Below are 26,239 nucleotides of genomic sequence, written 5' to 3'. Positions count from 1 at the left end.
AAAATGCTATTTGTACTACTGTTAGTGTAACAACGAATCAACAATATCTTGTTACTTGATTATTCCATTCTGACACATCTTTGAATTAGGAAAATATTTACCATGCGGAAACTTTTAAATGTGATTTGTTCAGCAGGACACTGTTGAAGACAAACAATCTTGTGAGGGTCGACCATCACACCACCTGACACCCCACTAGAACCTGAACTACCTAATACCATATTCAAGGACACAGTATCACTCCTGTTCAATTTTTCCCCATTGGAATGCCCTATCCATTTGCCCTTAGGCCTTACACAGTTTACAAGCAAGTCCCAGTTTAGACCTCTGTACTGGGCAGCTGCATCCTTTTTACCAGTTCTTAGCCAACTTTGATTTTAACTTTTATCTCAGTCTTGTATTTCTTTTTAACTTGCTTTCACATTGTGTCTATAAATTTGCACTGCTTACGATTTTGAACCATCGTGATGACTAATTATAGTCTTTTCATTGCGCGTATTTACTTACGAGGAATCGCCCCTTCCGTCATCGTTTGATACACTGAACATGACAGATAGAAGGATGCGACGATGTACAAAAGCGCGAGATGATAATTCGATGACACGACAGAACGATGCGCTTAAGCAACAAGACAATGCTCTGAAGTGACGAGACGATAAACAGAAACGACGAGGCGAAAAGACCATGCGGTAACACCAAATATTCATTTCACGTAACCGTTCGGCGCTTTAGCGTATCGTTTCATTATACCCTTTCCTTATATCAAATCGTCCCTTCTGTCATTTGGGTTTATTTTAGGCCGTAGATGATAATAATCGTAGGCCCCATCGAACATCAAATACAACACGAAATTTAATGTAGCATTTTCTGAACATGTATTCTTCGTTAACAACGATTAATTTGTGTAAAGGATGAATGAAGAAAAATGTTTGTCTACTTTCTGTCTTATATACCATGTATCTAGGTGTTTATTTTAACAGTTGTTTACCTATGGTCTAGACCGTCCTCAAAGGGTTTATTCTTTAAACAAAATTGTTCTTGCTTACAACTTTCAACATTGTCTTGGTAATAAGCATTTGGGAAAATAACATCGATTTCGTTTTATAATATTATACATGTATAACTCGTACTTGGTTAAGTAACATTATTGAGATGTTTTACTTTCTAGTCTAATGTATAGCTACAAATTTGAGACAAAATGTATCATGATGGTAATTTTATGTAGAATAACAATAGTTTTTATGTTGGTTAATATAAAATCCTGACTGAATCCTAAACATTGAAGATAATGGACCTATAGTAAAATACATTTACAATATGCCTAATGTAAAGTAATGGAATGATTCGAACGATGTGGTAACGTCCAATATTAACAACAGTAAACCCGGAAGCGAATAATACAAAATGATTATTGGTGTTTTACTTTCATTTTATTCGAACTATGCACGCTTCTTCCGCCTCAGGCTATCTATTTTCACATTTACTTTCGTTTTAATTAAACGGCTGCTTGCCTATCGTTTGGCAGTATATCTATCCGAAAAGTCATCCCGGTGATAGATACTAAAATCCAATTAGTGAATGATTTTATATGTGCATGATCAGACAAATATATCCTTATTCGAATCATTAATGTTTCATTGTGTTACTTTGTTTATAGTATCTTAGTGAATTTGCAAGACCATGCGATTTTCCCATTTCTTTTTTTTATTTCTTATAACTACTTTCGTCTGTTTAATTACACAAAGGCGATAAGTTTTCAATGTTGAGCTTTACAAAGAAAGGAAAGAAACTACTGAACAAACTGTACAGGTTGGCTGTGTGCAATATCAGGAATGATTCTGCATTAATCAAATTACATGTGCTAGTATTCATAAATTACAAAGCAATTATTAAACGAGGTTCTGCTTAAGCCGGTGCCAGGGGGCGTGGACGGTAACTTGCACTTTCCAGTACCGTCCATGAACAGGCGCAATCAAACCGAGCCTGCAACATTTTCAATTTTGTTGTGTTGGAATTTCTTTAGATTCTGTTTGTCTCTATTTTATTTGTTTGGAGATGCGTTCATTGAATGCAGTCTTTCGTTGTTGATCTTTATTTTCATATTTTACCATGGTCCTGTGTGTTTGGGAACATGTCTAAATTTGAGCCTGCAACATTTTCAATTTTGCCGTGTTGGGCTTTTTTTAAATTTGCTTAAAATATTAAGTCGTAGCTTGAAGTATGTAAGCAAGCAACATTTCATATTATAAATTTGTTGAAAGGAGCTTTGAACCGAAGATTCATAATAGCATGCAGATTGATTATTTGGGGAGCGCCAGGAACTCAGATATATTTCCTTAACATTTGGAATTTTCAAGTCACTAAAGTAGATATATTCAGTCCATTTGATGTAATGTAAGATAATAAATTCATAGGTTACACATATATGTGAATTATTATGTACTGACGTAAAGGAATTTTTTTCATTTTAGGAGTTTGATATTAATATGAGAATATTCACAAGATCTAAGGGCACACTTATTGTTTTTTACTTATCTTTTACTTGGGGGCCATACGTCGCTTTTTATGAAATGGCACGAAAATGTCACATTGAATGTTCCATGTTAACCGCCGTATGAACACTATTTTATAAGAAAATAGCAGAAACAAATGTTCTTTAAATTGCGGACATATTTATGTTTCATATCATTTCAGGGACAATAAATTCGTGCACCTATTGGCAAGTCAACATATTGCAATATTTTTCTGTAGTGATTAAAATTTTAACTAGTTTTTGTAAATAACTAATGGCGTTTTCTGTCTTAGTTTATACAAGTTCTATTATTTTGTTGCTTTGTTAAAAAGGCTACAAAATGACTTTTAATAGTGTGTAGCTCAAATAATTATTCTTTAGTGTTTAAATATTTATAAAACTCATTTTACCAGACTGCTAAATAGTTAGCTGAATTATTAAAGTAAATGTGTAACATTCATTTGTAATTATGCGATATTAGGGCAAAAATAATATCAAACACTCACTTTGGTTGCCATTGTTTTTTTTCTCGTTCTTGTTTTGTTCTTCTTTTATTTTTCTTCTTTTTTCATTATATCTATATTTTAAGAGAGCTTGCAAAAATGTGGGTACGATGTGAAGCAACCCAGATTTACATATTAATTATTGAATGATAGTTATTTTAAAAGAGTAAAAACTTTACTTATGTACAAATCATGTAAGAATAAATACATAAAGAAAGAAAGAAAGAAAGAAAGAAAGTGAGTGTGTGAGTGAGTGAGTGACTGAGTGAGTGAGAGAGTGAGAGAGAGAGTGAGAGAGAGAGAGACAGAAACTAACCAACTGAATAAATAAATAAAAAAGACAAAAACTAAAACAACCAAAGCTTCACTATTATTGAAAGTGTGGATAACCTGATCTTACAACACATAGGATATGCAGTTTGACGCTCAGTATATTTAGTACACATGCAGATACAAATTTGGTATGACTTAATACCGTATATGACTCATATCCGCGGATTTCCACTTTCAATACCGGATATGACTTATAGAACGCGCAACAAATATGACTTACAACTTGTTTATTTATGTGTCAAGGTTAAGTATGCAATTTACAGATAAATAAAATCATATAAATTTCTCGGTAAAAGCTGTTAAATAGTTTGTTTTATTTATACTGGACATTAACAAGCATTTAAATGTAGAAATACATAATAAAATTAGTAAAAAATATATGATACTTGATCTATATTACTTCAAACATTTATAAACAACATATGTTTGCTGTAAATATTAGTGTAATCCTTTCATCGGTAAATAATCTATATAAATATTGTTTATATGTCTGTGATATAATCTGATAATCGTACAGACGTCATTCACTCGTTTATAAACCACACAATACTTCATCAGCCGGAATAGCTCAGTTGGGACAGCGTTAGACTGAAGATCTAAAGGTCCCTGGTTCGATCCCGGGTTCCGGCGCGAACGGAACGTTCGGCGGCTGATACTTATTTTTATTTCCTTATACTTGATTTAAGGCAAAACATAATGAAAAAAATATTAAAATTGCAGGTTTTTCATAAGTTTCGTATTTATAAAAAGGAAACACACAAACGATGAATTCAGAATATCACTTAAGTATGTGCAATCTATAAGTAGTTTAAAAGACAGAGATTAAAAATATGATTGAAAGAAACCTTCATCCTGTGTAATCGATTTCTTACAAAATTACAATGAAATCATTCTCAAGCTAAATGTTCACAAAGATTTAAGACAGTAATGCAGTACCAGTAGTAGTAAAGTTGTGTGTGCGTTACTGCCTAGTATAAGTACAAATACTTTCAAAGTGACCACAACAGAACTAGTGGCATTATTTTGATGTTCATAAAAATGTTTATTTTGCAACGTCGCAAATGGTAAGTGCTTGAAATTTATATTAATTTGCAAAGCTATTAAATTAATTGAGGGAATGTAGTTGTTTCATTCACGATTGTTAAAAATGAGATATTTTTAATTGTATGTATTATTACTGTGGCGCCAATTTGATGGTATTTACACAAGATAGTAAAAAAAATAAATTGTACATAAACATTGAGTGAAGACATATAGTATATTGATAACTTTAAAGGTATTAAAGCGCTTAAGGCATTACAGGGGGATAACATGAGTTAATAAATATTTCGTATAGCTCCTACTTATGTAAATAATTTCATTAAAAAGTACTACATCTTCTAAAAAAGTGCTTAAAAAGATTTAAAAGTAATGATTGAAAGTCTCAAATGAAAAGCAAAACCATTAAAGCATTTTAAATGTCAAATCGTTTAACCGCTGAGATTAAAAGGGGATATAACAGCTGACAATTTTACGACCAAATACGTACTGACGGAGACTAACGTGTCAGTGATTGAGGATAAAAACGAATTTACTTTTTCTGAAAAACACTGACGCAAAATGTATGCACGCACTTTTTTCTGATTTTAATGCGTAAAATATTAAGAAAATTTGTATAGCCCTCAAAGTGATTTTATAGCTAAATAAAATCACTGTTTGGAGTTGGGATGCGAGGAACTATTTTACGAAGGCGCGGTCCGAGTGATGTAATGATGTGCATCCGATCGACAAAAAAAAAAAGAAAAAAAATGTTATATAGCGAAAAAAAAATCACTGCTTTGGATATGCTGTTTCGATTCTAGCACGACACACGACATCAACCAAAACGTGCTGCTGTACCTGATATCCTGATGTTTAGCTAAATGATGCCTGTTTTGAACTGTATATTGTACTTTTTTTCGGCGCTTCTCACTTTAAATGGTTACGTCACATGACTAAAAATAGGCCATCAACAGCGACTTTATTGAATATTTACAGAGACTTTCGGTCCTAGGGAAAATGCGTGTCGCGTTAAAATTCTTCATATCTCTCAGCAGAAAGAACCATTTGAACCAATAATATACTGACATAGCACATTTAATTTAGTAGGAATTGCAGTGTGCAAGAATGATAAGTAACTTTTTAATAATTGTGAAACTTTTTGTAACGGAACATTTGCAAAACCTCGACGGAATGTTAAGAACCATACATGTTTCGCATTCTCCTGGTCAGCTGAAAAATATGCTATTTATGATAGTATTCACATTTATTTCTCAAGAAAATACTTGTGAGTAAAATTGATACCAGTTTAGAGACATTCCTGTCTTCCATGTATCATTGTATCTTTTTCCTTTTAAATATCACAGTGAATATAAAAAGATACAAAATGCAAATTGTGCGATTAAATAAAAAAAATCATATTAATGAAAACATTGCAATGTTTTCATTTCTAGATTGAAACATTTTTGTAAAAGATGATTGATGATTTTCGACGAGGATTTTTGTGCCAAATTGTTGATGCAAATAAGGTGTGAAAATACATTAACGTTCCAATAAAGGGAAATGATTTGATGGGGAAAATAATATTTATAACTGTCATTACGATAAGGTGCCCGTTTGTGCCTGAAAAAAAATGCGTGGACTGTATTTTTGCACTTGACAGTACCGTCCATGAACAGGTTCAATCAAACCGAGCCTGCAACATTTTCAATTTTGCCGTGTTGGCAAATTGCTTGAAATTGCTTATTTTACAAGGCAATTCTTATATAAATTGTTATGCACATGCCATATTAAATTCATTACAAGCAAACTTTCAGATCACAAATTTCAAATAAATAATACTTATTTTCTGGAATTGTACTTAAAGTAAGCATTTTGTTGAAATAAGAAATTGCTTGATCTAAATGTGCGCTTACCAAAAATGAGTAATGTTCTTAGTTTCAAATATAGTAAGATAAAAAATATATAGGAAACTTGGAAAACTAGGAAAAATTGTACTAGTTCATGTTAAATGTTGCATTATGCTTAAGCCGGTGCTAGGGGGCATGGACTGTATTTTGCACTTGACAGTACCGTCAATGAACAGGTTCAATCAAACCGAGCCTGCAACATTTTCAATTTTGCCGTGTTGGTCTTTCTTTAGGGGTTCTTATTTTCTCTATTTTAAAGAACAGCCAAAACGACGCATTAAACAAACCTCGTTTGATTTAACTTGTTTATCTACGTACGTTTCTACCTTCAGTCTAATTATTATGAAAAAGATGAAAACCATCCACAGATGTGTTCATACGAAACTTAAACGAAAATTAAAACCTAAAGAAAACGTTGATATTTTTAAAAAGAAGAAAGAAAAAAAAACATCATTTTAAAAAACCATCATTTTAAGAAATATAATAAGAAATATGAAAGTTCAAGTACTCCTAAAAAATCAAATGTTTTTTTTTACAATTAATGTACTCATCATTCAAATATTTCAATTTCTCATGTCATTACTATTTGAAACATTAAATAAATCAAAGAGAGAAAGAAAGCAAAAAACTGTATAATAATGAGATTTTAAAATATTTTCTGTCCTGTCAGACTGTTGGTGCCAAAATAATCAAGCTTTCTATCCCCGTGTTCCATTACAATAAAGTTAAATTAAAACATAACAGTGGGTTATATAAGATGAGTTGCCAACTCTGCCAGGATTAAAACATTCAGAAAGTTTTCTAAAATGTGAAAAAGTAACTTCTTAACCCTGATTTTCGCCCTCGTTTGAAAATATTTCAACTGCGCTTATGATAAACAAGACTTATTTGCATTATAGTAAAACTGTTCTTCAAGTGTATAAAGCTCTATGTCTGCTGAATGTACTTTAAAAAATCTTTGTATTATTTTGATTAAGAATAATTCCATAATACCTGCATAAAAATATTCTTGAATTTTTCCTTAAGAGCGGATGACGCATGCTCAACAAATTAATAAATGGTCAAAACCCTTCTGAAAATAGTAGCATGGCATTTTTCTATTTATGAACATTTCGGTATGTCAAATAGCAGGACAATTCTATGTTACAACCTTTGAGAATCTGCCAAAAGATTATAAAAGTTTACTCCTTTAAAACGCGAGTAAAACAATTATTTTCGAACTGTAAATATACTTAACAGTGATAAGACCTAATAAATTCTTTACAATGAATATATAATTAATATAAAGCAAGACACAAGTAGGAGTATGGCTTATTATTGGTAGCATATATCGACAATTCATTTCAAAATCAAGATGTTTGTGCTAATATATCGCCTGATGTCTGTAATACGTCGTCGCTATCATGGAATGAAGCATTCATCGAATTGGAAAATCAGCTCTATATGCACTAGATAAGAAATAAAGGAAAACTGAAAAGAAAAACTTATTATTAAAACTTTAACAAATCCAATCTATATATAACAAAACTTGTCAGTATAAGCTGTTCTAATTAAGATAAATTGGGACAGTTGGAGGGAAATACTAGAATGATATGCTTTGTAACACCGCACTATGGGGTCAAACGCACTTTGGGGTCCGACCCCAAAGTGCGTTACGTACTTTGGGGTCCGACCCCATAGTGCGTTACGCACTTTGGGGTCCAATTTCGACCCCAAAGTGCGTTAAACAGGTACATATACATTTTTTAACATCAGGCAAATGACCGCACTTTGGGGTCATAGAGAATGTACACCTTGCATTAACTCCATTGTTTTTAGCTAAATGCATTATCTTCCCGTATTTTATTTACACATTTTATAGAAATATGATAGTCTTTGCATAGACAAGGTACAAATTCTGTGTAATCTTAGTAAGAGATTTCAGTTACAAATATGGGTCTGATAATATGTTAAAAGAGTCGTTTATTTAGCTAAATGTGACATATAAGAAACTTGACTAGGTGTAGATTCGGCTTTCAGTAGTAGTCCGTACAGGCAGTACTAAAATATCAACTATTTAGCTAGTCGCACATTAAGAGTGGAGCTTCAGAATAACGTAAAATTCTCATTGGGGGTATAGAGGGGATTGTGGGGTATCGATCCCCCCGAGGGTTAAAAATAACATTTTAAAGGCCCATTATGCCTTTTTTGTTTTTCTTAAAAGCTTTTTTATTTTGATGTTCTTCTATATTATCCAAAAAATACACATTGGTCAATTACCTGAACAATCTTTTTCATCTGTTGCTTTTTAGCAATAATGAGTACAGTTATAGTGAATTAGTATTTTATAGGGAAGTCAAATACTACATTGTTTTGACTACTTTTATGACAAATAATTTCACATTTATCGCTACTTTATTCAGGTAACAAGCATCTTACATTTCTCAGATACCATTATTTTAACATAATAAAATTCATGTTTGCTCTTTCTAAAGAAGTATGTTAGATTTCCCATAAAAAACCCTCTGGCGAACGGTGGTTATGGAGCTTACAAAATTTGTTGATAAGCTTAATAATGTATTTGTAAAAATCACAATTTATAGTCCGATTGAAAAACTTTATGTTTTACCAGGACATTGCAATAGAGTATACTTATAGTTCTTTGGAAAAAAATATTAACTGCATTTTATTTCATTCCCAACATATTTAAAATGGAGCTCAATATGGCACCAAAAGTTATAAAATAAATGACTGACAGAACGGGATATTTTTCGCAGCATCTTTTAATTTTAGGGATACACAATTTCTGTACTTGATTTTTTTGAACGGTGGCATAAAAGTGACAAAAGTGATACTTTTTTTTCGTACATATTTTTTTTGTATGTCGTACATATTTTTTTTAGTTTTGAATACATACTTTTTTTAGTTTTGCATACGTATTCTTTTTTAGTTTGCATACATATTCTATTTTAGGTTTTTTTACATATTTTATTTTAGTTTTTTTGTTGATATTTTATTTTTGTTTTTTCGTACATATTTGTACATGACGCCATTTGTAAAGTAGAGGTTTGGATAATTACGCCATTTGTGAAACACCATTTTCAAACACTTCGCCATCTGGTAATTACAGTACCCCATTTTCAAATGCGCCAACATTTTCATTTTTGGAGGTATCAAAAAAAATAACAACACTTTTTAGTATAAATATATTCTGCATATGGTCTCGATGTGGTTAACATTTAAAGGTGCCTTTAAATCCTTCATGGGGTTTAGGAGAATGAAACCCAAGTCTTAATCCTTTGATTTGAGGTGTGACCCCGACCTTGAGCCGGCACACCTGGCATATAAGCTCTGCACATTATCTGGATGTGCTCAAGAATTGACCCAAATTAAATAAAAATCCTTCAAAGCTTTAAGCATTTTTTCTAAATCAGTGGAATATAAGGACCTATTTAGATCTTTGTAATACACCAGTCATTTTTCACCACCTCCCTTGCCCCCGGAGGAGAGAATCGTGTTTAAATGTTTGCGCTGTCCCGGGGCATAAGGCAGGAATGTTATTATCTGAGTATTCCCCGCAGGGCGAAGATTTTACCAGTGGTCGGCTTGGTTTAAAGTCAATGCCCACCCCACCCCCACCCCCCGAATGGGTGGGGTTAAGTGGTGCGTATTCATGGAATAATAACTGATCACCAATCCAATTATAGTACATGTATATAATAATAAAATAAACAATAATTATATAAGATACATATAATTTAAAAAATGGGCCGAAAAGGGTTGGCCGAAACCATCTTTGCCATGCCGAAAACGAGAGGGCCGATTCCAAAAATGGTCCGAAATGTGTCCAAACCACTGTGCTAGTTTAATACTCAACAATGGGCTGTTATGAGATGTGAAGGCTGTTTTGATTGGCTAAAATACGTACGAAAAACAAAAATAAAATATGTGCGAAAAACTCAAATAAAATATGTATGCAAAATTAAAAAACAATATGTATACAAAACTGAAAAAAGTATGTATGCAAAACTAAAATAAAATATGAATGCAAAACTAAAAACAAAAAAATGCAAATATCTCTATTATGCCAACGTAATTATGTTATATGAACACATTTTTTAGATATTTCAAGTGGTAAAATTAATGAAACTTTTATCACTTAAGCATCATAAAGTATTGACCGCCATCTTGAACTCCACCTCAAATATTTCAATGTCGCAGATCGAAAATTAGTCAGTACTCAATATTTAAGCAGAACTCAGATGACACATTTAGACCTCTTGAACCCAAAGTGCGTTGATATGTAGCATATTAACGCACTTTGGGGTCAATTTCTCGATTTTGACCCCAAAGTTCGTTGGACCCCAAAGTGCGGTGCGAAGTTTAACGCACTTTGGGGTCGGACCCCAAAGTGCGTTTGACCCCAAAGTGCGGTGTTACAATGCTTCGCTACCAATGTAAAGCTTCGAATTGGCTAATTCACGCCGATTTGTGCTTTTATACTCAGCAAGAGAAAACGAGCATTTTCCCGCCAGTATTCATACCCTGTATGAATATGCAAAACATACGCAGACGACATTTTGCCGACTTTGAAACAGAAATAATTATATTAATAACTCTATAAAAGTATTCATGAGATATAGCTTGATACTCTGTAATTAAAATAACTTTTGTTTTCTTTCAGACAGCATTATACATTTCATATATAATCTAGGAGTCCGATGTGTGTTCAAGAAAGCAATCACAAGCCCCTTAATCATTTATATGCAGTTCACTGTAATCAAATGACGCTCAGATGTTTAATAATCACCGACAGTATTTAGTGCATCATATAAATAGTGTCATCAAGTCAACTGGCCGTTGCTCCTAGCACATCCTGTTATTTTAATGATACATCATTAGTTTGTTTACTTGTGTTTCTAGTGGGTATTAAGTAACAAGGACACTATTGAATGATAAGTTTTATAATTGATCACCTTCAAAGAGAAGAAACGGTCTTAATCCAACTTCCCTATAGTTCCAAAGTCATGTGAAATCAATAAAGATAGCTTAGAATTGAATTAATAATATCACAAAAAGTCGTTGTTTTTTTTATTTCTTCCACAGATATTTTTACATTAAATCTTATTTTCTTTATAAACTATATTACGTAGATGATTGCAGAGGTCTTTGAAAATAAAACAATTGTGTACAAGTGAAGTGATTGTTTTAACCCTGAGACGGAAAAACAACTAAGAATAAAATCGGTACTAGATATAAAAATCATCTTAATTTTATGTAAAAAGGATGTTATCTTGACATGATTAACCTAATTTAATAACACCAAGACACAATAAATAAGAAATAAATATTGTGTCCTCGCAGTTTGTCGTTGCTCTATCACATCGTATTATCGTCTCTTCGCTTCGGCGTATTTACTTACGAGGAATCGCCCTTTCCCAGACTTCTGTCATCGTTTGTTTCACTGAAGAGGACAGACAATACGATGCGGAGAATCGACAAGACGAGGTACCAAAGCGCAGGATGATAATACGATAACACGACAGAACGATCGCGATGCGCTGAAGCAACAAGACAATGCGGTGAAGTGACTGGACGATAAGCAGAAATGAGGAGGCGATAATAACATGAGGTAACACGATATTCATTTTACGTAATCTTTCGTTGCTTTGGCGTATCGTTTCATTATCTCCTTTCTTTATATCAAATCGTCCCTTCGATCATTTGGGTTTATTCTAGGCCGTAGATGATTATAATCGTAGGCCCCATCAAACATAACACGAAATGTAATGTAAGATTTTCTGAATATACATACTTCGCTTACAACGATTAATGTGTGGAAAGGATAAATGAAGAAAAATGCTTACTTTCCGTCTTATATAGCATGTTTCACGGAGTTTATTTTTACCAATGTTTACCTATGGTCTAGACCGTCCTCAAAGGGTTAATTCTTTAAACAAAATTGTTCTTGCTTACAACTTTCTACATTGTCTTGGGATTTGACAGACGAACAACTTGAATAATTCTTACACAATTTACAGTAAAAACATATAGTGATCCCATTTGTAGCATGTGGTAATAAGTATTTTGGAAAATACCATTACTTTTGTTTAACAGCATTTTACAAATTCGTACATTTATAAAATTTGTAAATTTATTGAGATGTTTTACTTTATAATATAATGTATACTACAAATTTGAGACAAAATGTATCATGATGCTTATTTTATGTAGTTTGTTTGTTTTGATTTTTACGGCACGTCAACACATAACTGGCCATATCGTGCCGAATGCTATAATAGGCTTAAAATGTTATGTAAAACTTTGTAAATGACAATAAGAATGAGCCAATTAGATCCTAGAATACAAGTTTATCTCTTTCAAATAATAAATGATTTTTTATGGAATTGTATAAAAGAGTTCTTTGAGTGAATTTACACAATAAAATCTATTACGGGCCTGTGAAAAATCATGACATTCAAGAATAAAATGGTTGACAGTAACATTTTCATTACAAGCTTCACAGAAAGGAGCATTGTCATTCGTGAGTAGATAAGAGTGGGTAATTTTAGTGTTTACAATTCGGCATCGAAGAAGAACTGTTTGATCATGACCGTTTGACAGAGATAGAGATGGTGACATATCAAGGGATGGGTTTATATCTTTAAGTTTTTTAAAAACGGCATTGTCCCAATTTGTTTTCCATTCAGATGATACGAGTTTATTTATAACTGGTCTAAAATCACAAGCAGATAACAATAAGTCAGTTTTTTGAAAATTTAATGATTGTTTAGCTAAAGTATTTACTTTTTCATTTCCTCGTATACCTACATGACTTGGAATCCACTATAATTTAACAGATTTTGTTTAAAGTATATCATAGAATCGTAAAAGAAGTTTCCTTATCATGATATTGTCAGATTGTTTATTTTTAATGGATATTAAAACAGAAAGCGAGTCAGTAAATATCACAAATTTATCATGGGTATGCTGTTCTATGTATGACAATGCTAAATCTATAGCTTTTGCTTCAGCAGTAAAAATTGATGCATTATCTGGTAACCTCATACTAGATGTAAAATTATTATCAAACACAGCCGCACCTACTTTGCAACCTTCATTTGAACCGTCCGTATAAATATGCTTAAAATCTTCATGTTCTTCCTTTATTGCTAGAAACGTCTTTTTGAAATTTTCAGGTGATTTTGATGACTTCTTTTATATTTGAAAAGTTAATATTTATTTTCGGGGAATAATAAGTCCAAGGTGGAACATCCTCATCGTCACTTTGAAGGATACTGTCTGGATTAATTTTATCTAAATCATCTTTTTAACGAAGGGCTAATGGTTTAATTTCCTTTGGTTTGTTAACAAATTTTTCAGTAAAACTTGGTTTGAAAATAATATTTTGAGCTGGATTTTTGCTATTAGATGAAATTCTAGTTGCATATAGCTTTTTCGACGAAGATGGAGCGATGGATCCCCAGCTTCCGCATATAGACTTTCTACAGGTGAGGTGCGAAAAGCCTGGTGATGTATGGTATCTAACATTTGAAGATATAATTTTCCTGCAGACCCATATACTACAGAACCATAGTCTAATTTTGATCAGATAAGACTTTTGTATAATTTCAGTAATGTGGAAGAATTTGATCCCCAATTTATACTTGATTAATCCTTAAGTAAATTCAAAGTAAATATCTGTCCGAAAATGTTTCATTGTGTTACTTTGTTTATAGTATCTAAGTGAATTTGCAAAACAATGCGATTTTTCCATTTCTTTTTTTTTTTATTTCTTATAACTACTTTCGTCTGTTTAATTACACAAAAGCGATAAGTTTTCAATTTTGAGCTTTACAAGGTTAGGAAAGAAACTACTTAATAAACTCGACAGGTTTGCTATGTGCAAAAGCATGAATGATTCTGCATTAATCAAGTACTCAGAAATTACCAATCAATAATAAAACGAGGTTTTGTTTGGAGATGCGTATTGAATGCCGTCTTTTGTTGTTGATCTTTATTTTCATATTTTACCATGGTCCTGTGTGTTTGGGAACATATTTAAATTTGAGCTTTATTTAATTTGCTTAAAATATTTAGTCGTAGCTTGAAGTATGTAAGCAAGCAATATTTCATGTTATAAATTTGTTGAAAGGAGCTTTGAACCGAATATTTATAATAAAGTGCAGATTATTTGGTGTGCGCCTATTTCATTAAAATTGAGAATTTTCAAGTCACTAGAGTAGATACATTCAGTCCATTTGATGAAATGTAAGATAATAAATTCATAGGAAAGCCGTCTATCAAATAGATACATGTTACTATAAGTAACATATGATTAGCACTATTTTTCATTCTTCTTTCATTTTAGAAGTCTGATATTAATATGAGAATATTCACACGATTTGACGCTCAGTATATTTAGTACACATGCAGATACAAATTTGGTATGACTTAATACCGTATATGACTCATATCCGCGGATATAACTTTAGATATAACTTTAAATACATAACGCGCAACAAATATAACTTAGGACTTGTTTATTTATGTGCCAAGGTCAAGTATGCAATTGACAGGTTAATAAAATCAAACAAATTTCTCGGTTAAAGCTGTTAATTATAGTTTCTTTTATTTATACTAGACATAATTCTAAACAAGCATTTAAATTGTAGAAATACATATAAAATTAGTACTTCAAGCATAATTTAAAAACAACGTATGTTTGCTTTAAATATCAGTGCAACTATCAAAGCTGTTTACCGATAATCGTACAGTCGTCATTGACTCGTTTATAAACTGCTCGTTATTTCATCAGCCGGAATAGCTCAGTTGGGAGAGCGTTAGACTGAAGATCTAAAGGTCCCTGGTTCGATCCCGGGTTCCGGCGCGAACGGAACGTTCGGCGGCTGATACTTTTTTTTATTTTCTTTTAAAGGCAATTTTTTTTTTAAATTGCAGGTTCTTCATAATTTTGGTATTTTAAAAAAGAAACGCACAAAAGATGCAATTTAAAAGTAGTTTAAAAAACATTTTTAAAATATTATTGAAAGATATAGTGTATTATCCACCTTCATCCTGTGTAATCAATTTCTTACAAACTGTGTTATACCTTTTAAATAACAAATGATTTAAGATTTAAGACAGTAATGCAGAACCAGTAGTAGAATCGTTATATGTGCGTTAATGCATAGTATAAGTACATATCCACAACAGAACTAGTTCTGCATTGCCGAGGCATTATTTTGGTTTTCATAAAAATGTCAACACGTTTTTCATGAAAGGGGAAACTTTGAGATTTTACACATTATTTAAGAAAGCCATGTTTATTGAAATGTATATGAAAACATGAAAGATAGCTTTAAGAATATAATAAAAAAGAATAATGATTAGTGTCCAATGGAACCGCTTTATTTCTTCAAAATTATGTGTGTTAATTTTTATTGAAGAACAAAAGTCGATACTATATCAAATTCTATTCATAAAGAACCACGTTTGTAAAAATAGTCATTTGCATAAATTTGCACATGCGCTTCCATGTAGCGCTTTTGAATATTAGTTAAGTAAAATGACGTCAAAAGGTCAACCTGCATGAAATTTGTATTTATGGATAAAGGATATACATGCAGTTCAGAATTAAATCCACATCTTGGCAAAAAGGATTCTGCACGTGTAAAAGTAAAAATCAATACAAATGTCAATTACGAATGTTGGAAAAGGTATTAATTAATTTGTAACTAAGAGGAACGTCACGTGTGTCTATTCAATATTTTTTTTTTATTTTTATTTTGGGGGGGGGGGGGGGGGTAGACAGAAAGTGAAAGTAGACTTATGTTTTTTTTTTAAAAATACATTACATAACCTCGTGTTAAAACATGGCATTACGTGTATACATGTATAAATCATATGAGCTATTAACTATTGAGTATCAATTGTCCTACTCATCAAAATTGTTTTCGATAAAAAATGTTTCAATATCGAGCAAATGAAAACTCGCATCAGCCATATGCCGTCTGAAACACACAAGGGTACATGCGTCTTTGCGCGCAAAGTGCCGTAAATCATGCATATTTATAAGGTCAAATTCAAACCCACCATTCAGGTAATTGTTTAATAAAGTGGACTGGTATATCTTTTACTTCTTCCTACTTTATTTTTTCCACATCAATCAACAGTTAAAAAGTAATGAAGATCAACTAAGAAGAGCAAAATTCAAAGAAAACAGCCACACCGCTATGGAAATATAACATAAAATCATGACGATAACACGAATTAAATCCAAAATGACAGTCAAAATATTTTTGATTTAAAATATTACGTAGATTAAGATACGCTTTATCAACTTCATGTTGTAAGTGATACATGAAAGAGTAAGCATATAGAGGATATTCAAGTTTTTTCTATAAATACATGATTTATTTTCATCGAGTGGTATGAAAATAAATATTTCATGAGTGGCGGTAGCCACGAGTGAAATATGGTAATTTTCATGCCACAAGATGAAAATAAATCATGTATTTATAGAAAAAACTTGAATTTTCTGTTTATTATATACATTTTTCTCTTTTTTGCGATAAAATTTGAAAGACTTTCCCTTAAATTTTGTGTACTGGAAGAATTTAAAAGAAAGTAGTCCGGCAAGACACCAGTGAAAATACGGAAAATATGTTTCACTGCAGTGAAAAATAATTTTTTTACAGTGAAAATATGGAAAATGAAAATACGCATTTTATTTCATCAATATTTCTCAATATTTCATTTATAAGTATATAATAAACATTTTTATTGCTTTAATCTGGAACATATTCTACAATATTTTGTCACAGGTTAAGTATCAATATAGAAATATTTATTTATTTTCTATTGTTTAATGGGGCTATATTATATATAAAAAATTAGTCATGTTGTGCCCAAATTCCATATTTGAAATTATAAATTAAATGCTACAAATTTCTAAATTACATGTAAAATAAACATGTTTACAGGGGTACGGACCAAGTTTAAGCACATAAGTAAGTATGTAAGGAGGGGGATTTGACTAGATTTTATATGTAACCCCTGTGTGAATTTGATACCACATTACGTTTTAAGCAAATATCACGCCAAAAACTAGTGAAAGTCGGCAAAATGTTTACTGGAGTCCGACTCTGGAAACATTCAAGTACAATGCCGACCTCTGTGGAATATTCATTACCCTTTTTCGAAATTCTGCGACCCCTCTTGGTAAAATCATGTTATCGCGCCTCGGTATGCATTCAAATTAGTAATATTTATATATCTACCATTTAAAGAATTATCTTATCAATATTCGATAAAATTCTTCACAGCACAATAGTAATTTTCGAGTAAAATTTTCTGAAGAGAAAGAAAAGTTATTATCAGTGCATGACAGAAGAAGAAATTAAGCCGAGATTATCCTTGTTTAAAACAGCTATGTCCGTATACCCTTTAGTCTTGTTCTCTATATGGAATAGTTTATCATTTACCAGTGAATTGAGGACAAAACCCCACATGTCAAAACCCCACACTTCAAAATTTTATACATCACACATTAATTTTTAGCGTGGAAAAAACAGCACACCTTTAATTTGATAGAGTGGACATAACAAGGAAATTAATACAAAAGTTAAAATGTTAAAATTGCAGACTTTTTTTTATTGAAACTGTTTACTCGGTGATACAATTAATTTTATTTAGATGTTGAGAAATGGTATAAAACTAGGTAAATAATTTGACAGGATGGCAATCAGATTGATCTCTTTAGTATGTTCTTTTAAGTCACGCTAGATTTCCAGTCATTAATAAAATGAACACATAAACAGAAATTTAACTTAATATTAAGTACAGTATGCTAATTGTTAGCATTTTTTACTGTTTTATTAAAGATCCTGTATGTTTTGTGATCGATATTGTTACTGTATGTATCATACACTTGCAAAATGTTATATATGTATATAATTATGCAAATAAAACAATTTTCAAACATCCAAGAATATGTAAAATGTGTACTGCAAATATTTGTGCACATTATATTTAATGAATAAGTTACATGCATTCATTTCTTATTGGAAAATTTGACTTGGAATTTATAGAAAATAAATTTCTAATTACCTCCCTTTATTTACGCAAAATGTTAAATTGGGTAATATCTTTATAAAAAATGCTTATTTGAACTTACAAGATTGACAAATCTTAATTTGAGCGTCATATTTATGAAATAAAACCATGAAAAAAATGTGTTACAGGATCTTTAAGTGAAACTTAATTGAAAAAAAGGCTGAAAGGAATAATTACTTTATTTTGGTGTTTAACAGATTGAATGCAAAAATAAACTTCAGATGTTTATATGGAGTTTACATAAAACTTGGTGTTGAATATCTTTAATAGCAGTTTTAAAATGTAAATGCGCTTTAATGTTGTTGTTGAAATGCCTCACCTTAAAAATACAATTATCCACTGTAAAACACTCTACTGTAAATCACGTGAAAAGACCTCATGAAATAAACTAATTACTGTTGCTGTTTCGTGAAAAAAATACTTAGAAGATTTAATGTTTTTATTTGATTTTTCAATTGAAACATTTATCAAAGACTTGCGTAAATGACAAAGTCAACATTTACTATGTTTTATAGCAAAAGGTTGCCGTTGGCAAACAATACGCAAGGTGTTTTAGACAGTCATACATTTATCATTTATAAGCCCATGGTGATATGAACAGATAACGAACATTGCACAAACATACTTTACATAAAATAGAAATGAGCCGTGTCACGACAAAACCAACATAATGGGTTTGCGACCAGCATGGATCCAGACCAGCCTGCGCATCCGCGCAGTCTGATCAGGATCCATGCTGTTCGCTTACCAACCCTATTACATGTACAAGTAGAGAAACTGATAGCGAACAGCATGGATCCTGACCAGAATGCGCGGATGCGCAGGCTGGTCTGGATCCATGCTGGTCGCAAACGCACTATGTTGGTTTTGTCGTGACACGGCTCAAATATCTATCTTATTTCATGAATTGTTTATCTTATCTTTTATATTTATATAATTTATGATATTATTGTATGAAAGTAATGCAAATAAATAAATAAATAAATAAAAATGATATGAATATAGGTAGTATTAATCAGTATAAACTAAATTCTTGGATTTTTTCGTATTCTGTTCCATCTGTTTTTCTTAAATATGAGCATATATGAGGCAGACCATTTATTTCAATCAGATTTTTTTCTTCAAATTTGCTGGAAATCTTCAGTCGTAAGTACAGACATATTGCGCTTAATAGATTTTATAAATGTTCTTTACATTTTGAGAAATTAAGAGTATTTATAAATATAGGTTTCCTTTAATGTATGCTCATTTTGTTCTACATGATGATTATAGATTTTATCTTTTATATTAATGGGTTTGACATTTTAACGGGGTATGATTTACTGTTATCGGAAGTTAGCTGCAGGATCTTTTTTTATGAAAGACAACAATCAAATAAACATAACTTGTTTTGCGTTTAAAATAAATTAAACGTATCTGTTTGCGACAACTATTGAACGCTATTTTACATACAGTTGAGTTGTAATGAATAGCAGTTAAACCGTGCTACATGTACTTAATAATTTTACCGATAATCATACAGATGTCAATGGCTTGATTTTACACTACACATTCTTTCATCAGCCGGAATAGCTCAGTTGGGAGAGCGTTAGACTGAAGATCTAAAGGTCCCTGGTTCGATCCCGGGTTCCGGCGCGAACGGAACGTTCGGCGGCTGATCCATTTTTTTTAAAGTTACCCTTCTTTTGGCTATGCCTGAATAATTTTAATGGCCACACATATTATGCGTATATATGTATATTATGTCTAGTTAACACTTTAACTACATGATATATCTTCAGGTCGCATTTTATAATGAATAAATGTTTCAACTATTTTTTTCGGCAGTAGTGTATTAATTTATAAGTAATATCGCCGGGCAGTTTGGGCGGTGACATAAGGGACCTAGGTATCTGAAGTGTGTGTGTGGGGGGAGTGGGGGGGGGGGCTTGGGCGAGATGGGGTTGGAGTCTTTATATTATTTCAAGATATAAGGGATAAAAAATGGCTATGTACAAATTTGAACTTCGAATGCCTTCGGACACTTTCATAAAGGCATTGGTATGACAAAAAATACCTCTATATATGAATAATTTCCAACTCATACTTGAAGGGAAATGGTCGGGGAGGATAAGATATATTTATTAAACATACGAGCAGACTATAATACTTTGAGAGAATCGATTGACTTTATTTCTGTCTTGGTCTGTTCATTGACAGTTGGTTATTTCCTACATAATAACAATTTATTACAAACTACAATAACATACCCGCAGCCTGAAGACCAATAAAGTCTATATTTGTCCGGTTAAAGGATTTGCCTGCGGATATACAAATGCATGATATTGATCTATCTGTGACAACCCAACAAAAGGTACTGATCCACTGCGGAAAACCCGACACAAGGTTCTTATCATTCTGCGGACACAGGCCACTGATCCGCTTGCAGACAACCAGACCATGAAGTCAATTGATATTACCAAGCATGGCGAATTTGTAAAAAGTCTGCGCTGCCTAGTTGAAAGAAAACGCACAATGCCTTATTCAGTTTTAGTTTTAAAAAAGTACTGCCTTGATGGTGATACTACAATCAGATTTGTATTAAATCAAATTAATGCCTTCAACTAGGTCGTACATTTGTGAAATGTGCCGCTGCCGCGTATATAAATATAATCCGAATTTAAGAATGATGTACCAAACGGCGTTAGTGATTTAAGTCGGAAAAAATAGCGGAGTAATCCTTGGAAGTAAGAAAAATGATCAAAGGGTCTAGATGGGCAATGTCTGGTTACCTTTAAGGCTATGTGATCACGCGATATGTTGATATATCAGAAGATGATAGTTATTTCACATGATAAAATTACAGGAAATGCACAAATAGACACGTAAATGATTCCAGTTTAGTAACCTTTTCGGTGTGTAGCGGTATTTGAAAATTGGAGAACAGAAAAGAAAGTTGGATGTAAATGCTTCACAATATGGATTAGTTAGTATAGTGTATAACAATGACATAATGATTTTGTTTTTGCATATATTTCACATACTGTTGCATGTTTATACAACTAAAGAATAGTGTTTAGCATAAAATTTTAAAAATGTTGTTAACTGATATACACTTTTATTATTATTATTATCATCATCATCAAAATGCTGTTTATGGTGTTGATGATTAAATGATGATGATGATTAATGACTTATTCAACCACGCCTGATAAATGATAGAGCTACCTCTTTCAGAGGTATACGGTAAATTGATCTATCGCTACTTCCGAGCTAGTGCATGCCGCTAGAATTAGGTCAGACACTCACATTGATATTTCCATGGACTTACATTATAAGAAATGGTCCCTAATCCTATTTTAAAATTGAGTTTGCATGCTAAAAGAGGTGATTTTTCTAGCAGAATGAAATTCCTGACACATTAAAATGTTCCTGTTATATAAGGGTAGCCAACCAAATTTTTTGCAAAATGATTTCAAAGAGGATACACCCCCCATTTCATTGAAATTTTCTGCTGACCACAGGACTGACATACACTTTTTATAAATGCAAAAGTCCAAGTCAAAATTATCATAGAGACTCATGAAATATTTCATTTTCTTCAGAAAACAATTAAGTATTACTTTTTAAATTACTTTTTTATACTTAAAAATACCACATTTCCATCCAATCACCTCATGTATAAATTGAATCATACGGTTTTCCCTGCACTTTTGCAGCCAATCGCTGGCCATGTTACAATGCGATAACCTGACCTGGAATCATCTGTCAAAAAAGGTGAAGTGTTTTCTTTTTTTTCCCATATATTTCGTAAACACGACATCAAATTTCAAAATTCTAAAAATGCTATACCATGTAGATTTGATTAAAGTTTCCAGGAAGCGTAAAGTTGATAAATTTGTGTTTGATATGTAGTAGAACTACCTCCTTCGTGACAAGGCTGTCTTGCAGAATAAATATCAGATATTTTCTTAAATAACTATTGTTTTATTCCGATAAAATTTTTATTTTTATTCTCGACCTAATATCTACATGAAAAGTATTCAATTTTAATTTGGATCTCTGTTTGAATGTAAATAGGAGTATCATCTTTTTCTTAATAAAACGGTCCATTCGCTGACTGGGAAACGCCGCTACCAGGCGCATTTACCAGGCGTGTCAAAGTTCAATGCTTCAAGCGAACGGGACTCAAATCTCAATATCGAAATAAAATGATAAAATATACTACTTTCTACGCAAAACATCTTACAAAATGTGTGATCAACTTGAAGAATTTACTACTGTACAGGACTAACGCCTGTTGATTTGGTAATACACATAAACATCAACAATTGGTGTTTTAAGCGGTTTTGGAATATTATGTTCTCATTTTATTTTCTGTAACATTTACCAATTTTGATCTTTTATTTTCGTAAAATTGTCGCATTTACCATCAAACCAAACCTTTCTGATAATTTTGATTATTTACGTAACATACGAGGAACGGTCAGAAAATATCCGGACTTTTCATGCTTCTCTCTTTCCACGTGCAGCTATATACACACATTATATACTGGTGAAAACTACATTCATTTGCCAATAACGTGGTGAGTCTATTTTCAATGATAGTTGTGTATACACAATAGTTTGCCCTCTGATATATGATAGACGTTTCGTCTATCTGATAGACGTTTCGTCTATCATGGACTCTTTTTTAGAGGAACAACGCTCTGTAATAAAGTTTCTGGTTGCAGAAGATGAAAAGCCCTGCCACATCTTTCAGAGGCTTAAAAAAAGATTTTCTGATAAATGTGTATCACGTTCAACCTTCTACAACTGGGTTTCTCAGTTTCGTGAAGGCAGAGCAAGTGTTTGTGACAGGCTTAGGACTGGGCGACCAGCTGAGACGGTGATCCTAACAATGGTAGCAAATGATAAAGCTTTTGCCAAAAAAAATTGTCGAGTAACTTTGGAGGAGGTAGCCAGCATCGGTAAGGCATCGGCACACAAGATCTTGCACGAACACCTAGGCATGAGCAAGGTAAGTGCCAGGTAGGTGCCTAGACAGCTGTCCAAAGATCAAAAGGCAACCAGAGTAACCAATGCAAAAGAACATTTAAGTCGTTTAATCGTGAAGGAGATAAGTTTTTGAACCGCATTATCACTGGAGATGAGATGTGGGTTCATTATTCCGAACCTGAGACAAAAGCTCAGTCAAAGCAGTTAAAAAGGTTATTAAGCTGTCTCCTTCGGCTGGTAAAATATGATAAACAAGATCAACAAGGAAAGGCGGCGTTCAATGAACGCAACCCCCACATGACCCAGCAACAAGAACCAATGGCAAGGAGCCCAGGGGGACCCCAAACAAAAACAGGACAGGGCAAAGACAGGTTAATCATTAAATGATAATTAATTTGTAACTGATTAGGAATTCAAAGAAAATAAAAATAGGCCCACAAAGGGGAAGGGGACAGGAGACCGGGGGGAGGGGGTGGGGAGTAATCAAAGAAATAAAAACTAGAGGCAATGGGGAAGATACTTACCGTAGACGAGAAAACAACAAGGGACACAAGCAAAAGTGTCACCAAAACAGTATGAAACAACATTAAGACATACAGCTCAGGAACACAGTGGGGCGCCGCCTTGGAACGGTCAGCAGCATAATAATGACTGCTGGGGAGTTTAAACCGGTTAATGGTGCACCAAACCTCGCTCTTAGCCCCACCATGTTCCTATAAACGAGACAGTGTAAATAAAATGAATCCCCGCCAAGTGAAATTCTAACAGTTGTCATGGTTACAAAAGGTTAAATAAGTAAAACACTAAAATGATCATGTAGAAACATATAAAAGTAAACCCAATGACCATAACAAAAGTACTCAATGTCCTAAAGGAAGACAGAGCAACAAGAAAATCACCTACAAGGGCCCGACGAAGCAAGGCAGAAGACGAACATTAAGACAATTCAGTCCCAACGGGCTTTACGAACTATCCATCATATAGTCTCCCACTTGGTCCGTCAGATGCAATTAAAAGAGGAAAGCGTAGTGTCCAACTGTAAAAGGGTTGAACACTAAACATGCAGTATGTCTTAAAATAGTAGGGTCATAACCTCTTTTAATAAAACGTTTAATGATTTTAGTAAAAACAGCAGAAAAATTACCATGACCCAAAATCTTACGAAGTTTGTAAATCACATCGCCATTAAAACCAGGCTGGCTAATCCCTTGTCGCAGAAGAGTTTTTAAATCACTATTGAATTTGGAAATTAAATCAAAGTTACGATTGTAAAATTTAGTAAAATATTTCCGTAATTTATGATAGCGGTAGCCCTGTTTTAGAAGCTTGCTGGTAATAAAAATATTCCGCTCGTTGAAATCCTTTACGTTGCTACAAGCTCTAGCGAATCTAATTAACTGGGAAACATAAACCCCGTAAGATGTTGCATGGGGTACGTCTCCATCTAAATGTGGATAATTATGGTAAAGTCATGCTTGTTGCCCTTTGGGATTCACGAGGAATGATACTTCCTCATTTCATGCCAAAAGGTCAAACTGTCACCGCCAAGTACAATTCTGAAGTAATCTGAAAAATCTCAAAAGAAATGCGGAAGCAAATGCGTCCCAGGTTAGCACAGAAAAATGTCCTCCTTCTTCACGATAACGCCCCCTCCCATACCGCCGCAGCTACAGTGGAGGTTATCAACTCTTACAAATGGCAATTGTTGTCTTACCCTCCTTATAGCCCAGACCTCGCCCCCTGTACCGCTCAAGCCGGTGCTAGGGGGCGTGAGGGATGTTGCACTTATTCATTATCCCTCATGTACAGACTCAATCAAACCGAGTCTGCAATTCTTATGTTATTTTGTTGTGATTAATGCTTCCGAGGAATCACTTTGTTTCCAGAATTTTGTACTTCACAACAGCAGGTGTCAAGTGCCGTGTGGCAGCCGTAAAAAGTTGCCCCGTACTTCACTTCAGTGTTGTTATATTTTCTGGTCCTTCGGGATCATTGATGCCGGCACTATAAAGTGTTGAGAATTGAGTACCGCTCAAGCCGGTGCTAGGGGGCGTGAGGGATGTGACACTTATTCATTATCCCTCATGTACAGACTCAATCGAACCGAGTCTGCAATACTTATGTTATTTTGTTGTGATTAATGCTTCCGAGGGATCACTTTGTTTCCAGAATTTTTTATTTGTTTCCAGAACTGAAAAAATTGCTCACAGCGGGAATACAAAATAGATAAATACAGAATCCCTAAAGAAAGCCCAACACGGCAAAATTGAAAATGTTGCAGGCTCGGTTTGATTGAGCCTGTTCATGGACGGTACTGGAAAGTGCAAGTTACCGTCCCCGCCCCCTAGCACCGGCTTAAGCAGAATTCAACATTTAAACATGAAATAGTAAAATTTTGAATTTAGAAACATCCGCAGATGTGTTCATACGGTGGTTATCATGGAACCTTCAATGTGACACTTCCGTGCCATTCCATGAAAAGCGGCGTATGGTCCCCAAGTAATAAAAAGCGTGTGCCCTTAACGAGAAAACAATGGGCGGAACTAAATAAAATGGAATTTTGAAAGGGGATCAGAGGTTATGAAGCCTGCGTATCACAGATAAGACGTCAAAAGACAAATTTAAAAAGCAGGCAACATATCCTAAGGATGATTCAACATTATTCAAGTAGGAATATTGGAACCACCCAACTAGAAAATGCCGAAAAGTTGAAACTAAAAATACTACAAGCACAACAATAATGTCGTGCTGAACGATCTTCAAGGATCGAAAATGTAACATCATTGATTAAATGTACGGGGAGGCTTTTTACAGCCGCCACACGGCACAAATAACACGGATGTGATCATAAAATAGATAAATACAGAATCCCACGAAGCTCCCACGAAGAT

The 26,239-nt window shown here is 33.2% G+C and overlaps 3 non-coding genes across 3 annotated transcripts; all 3 read left to right on the top strand.

The window, feature by feature from the left end:
- Positions 1 to 3,905: 3,905 nt before the first annotated feature.
- Positions 3,906 to 3,978, top strand: Trnaf-gaa (transfer RNA phenylalanine (anticodon GAA)). Its single transcript has one exon. It is a non-coding gene; the product is annotated as a tRNA-Phe (tRNA).
- Positions 3,979 to 15,071: 11,093 nt separating this feature from the next.
- Positions 15,072 to 15,144, top strand: Trnaf-gaa (transfer RNA phenylalanine (anticodon GAA)). The gene has a single exon. It is a non-coding gene; the product is annotated as a tRNA-Phe (tRNA).
- A 4,789-nt stretch (positions 15,145 to 19,933) lies between these two features.
- Trnaf-gaa (transfer RNA phenylalanine (anticodon GAA)) lies at positions 19,934 to 20,006 on the top strand. Its single transcript has one exon. It is a non-coding gene; the product is annotated as a tRNA-Phe (tRNA).
- Positions 20,007 to 26,239: the final 6,233 nt, after the last annotated feature.

Source organism: Ruditapes philippinarum, unplaced genomic scaffold, assembly GCF_026571515.1.
Source record: "Ruditapes philippinarum isolate M1 unplaced genomic scaffold, ASM2657151v2 ctg2213_1_1_1_1, whole genome shotgun sequence".
NCBI lineage: Eukaryota > Metazoa > Mollusca > Bivalvia > Venerida > Veneridae > Ruditapes > Ruditapes philippinarum.
The sequence above is the reverse complement of the archived record's forward strand: the minus strand, read 5'-3'. Positions and strand labels throughout refer to the sequence as shown.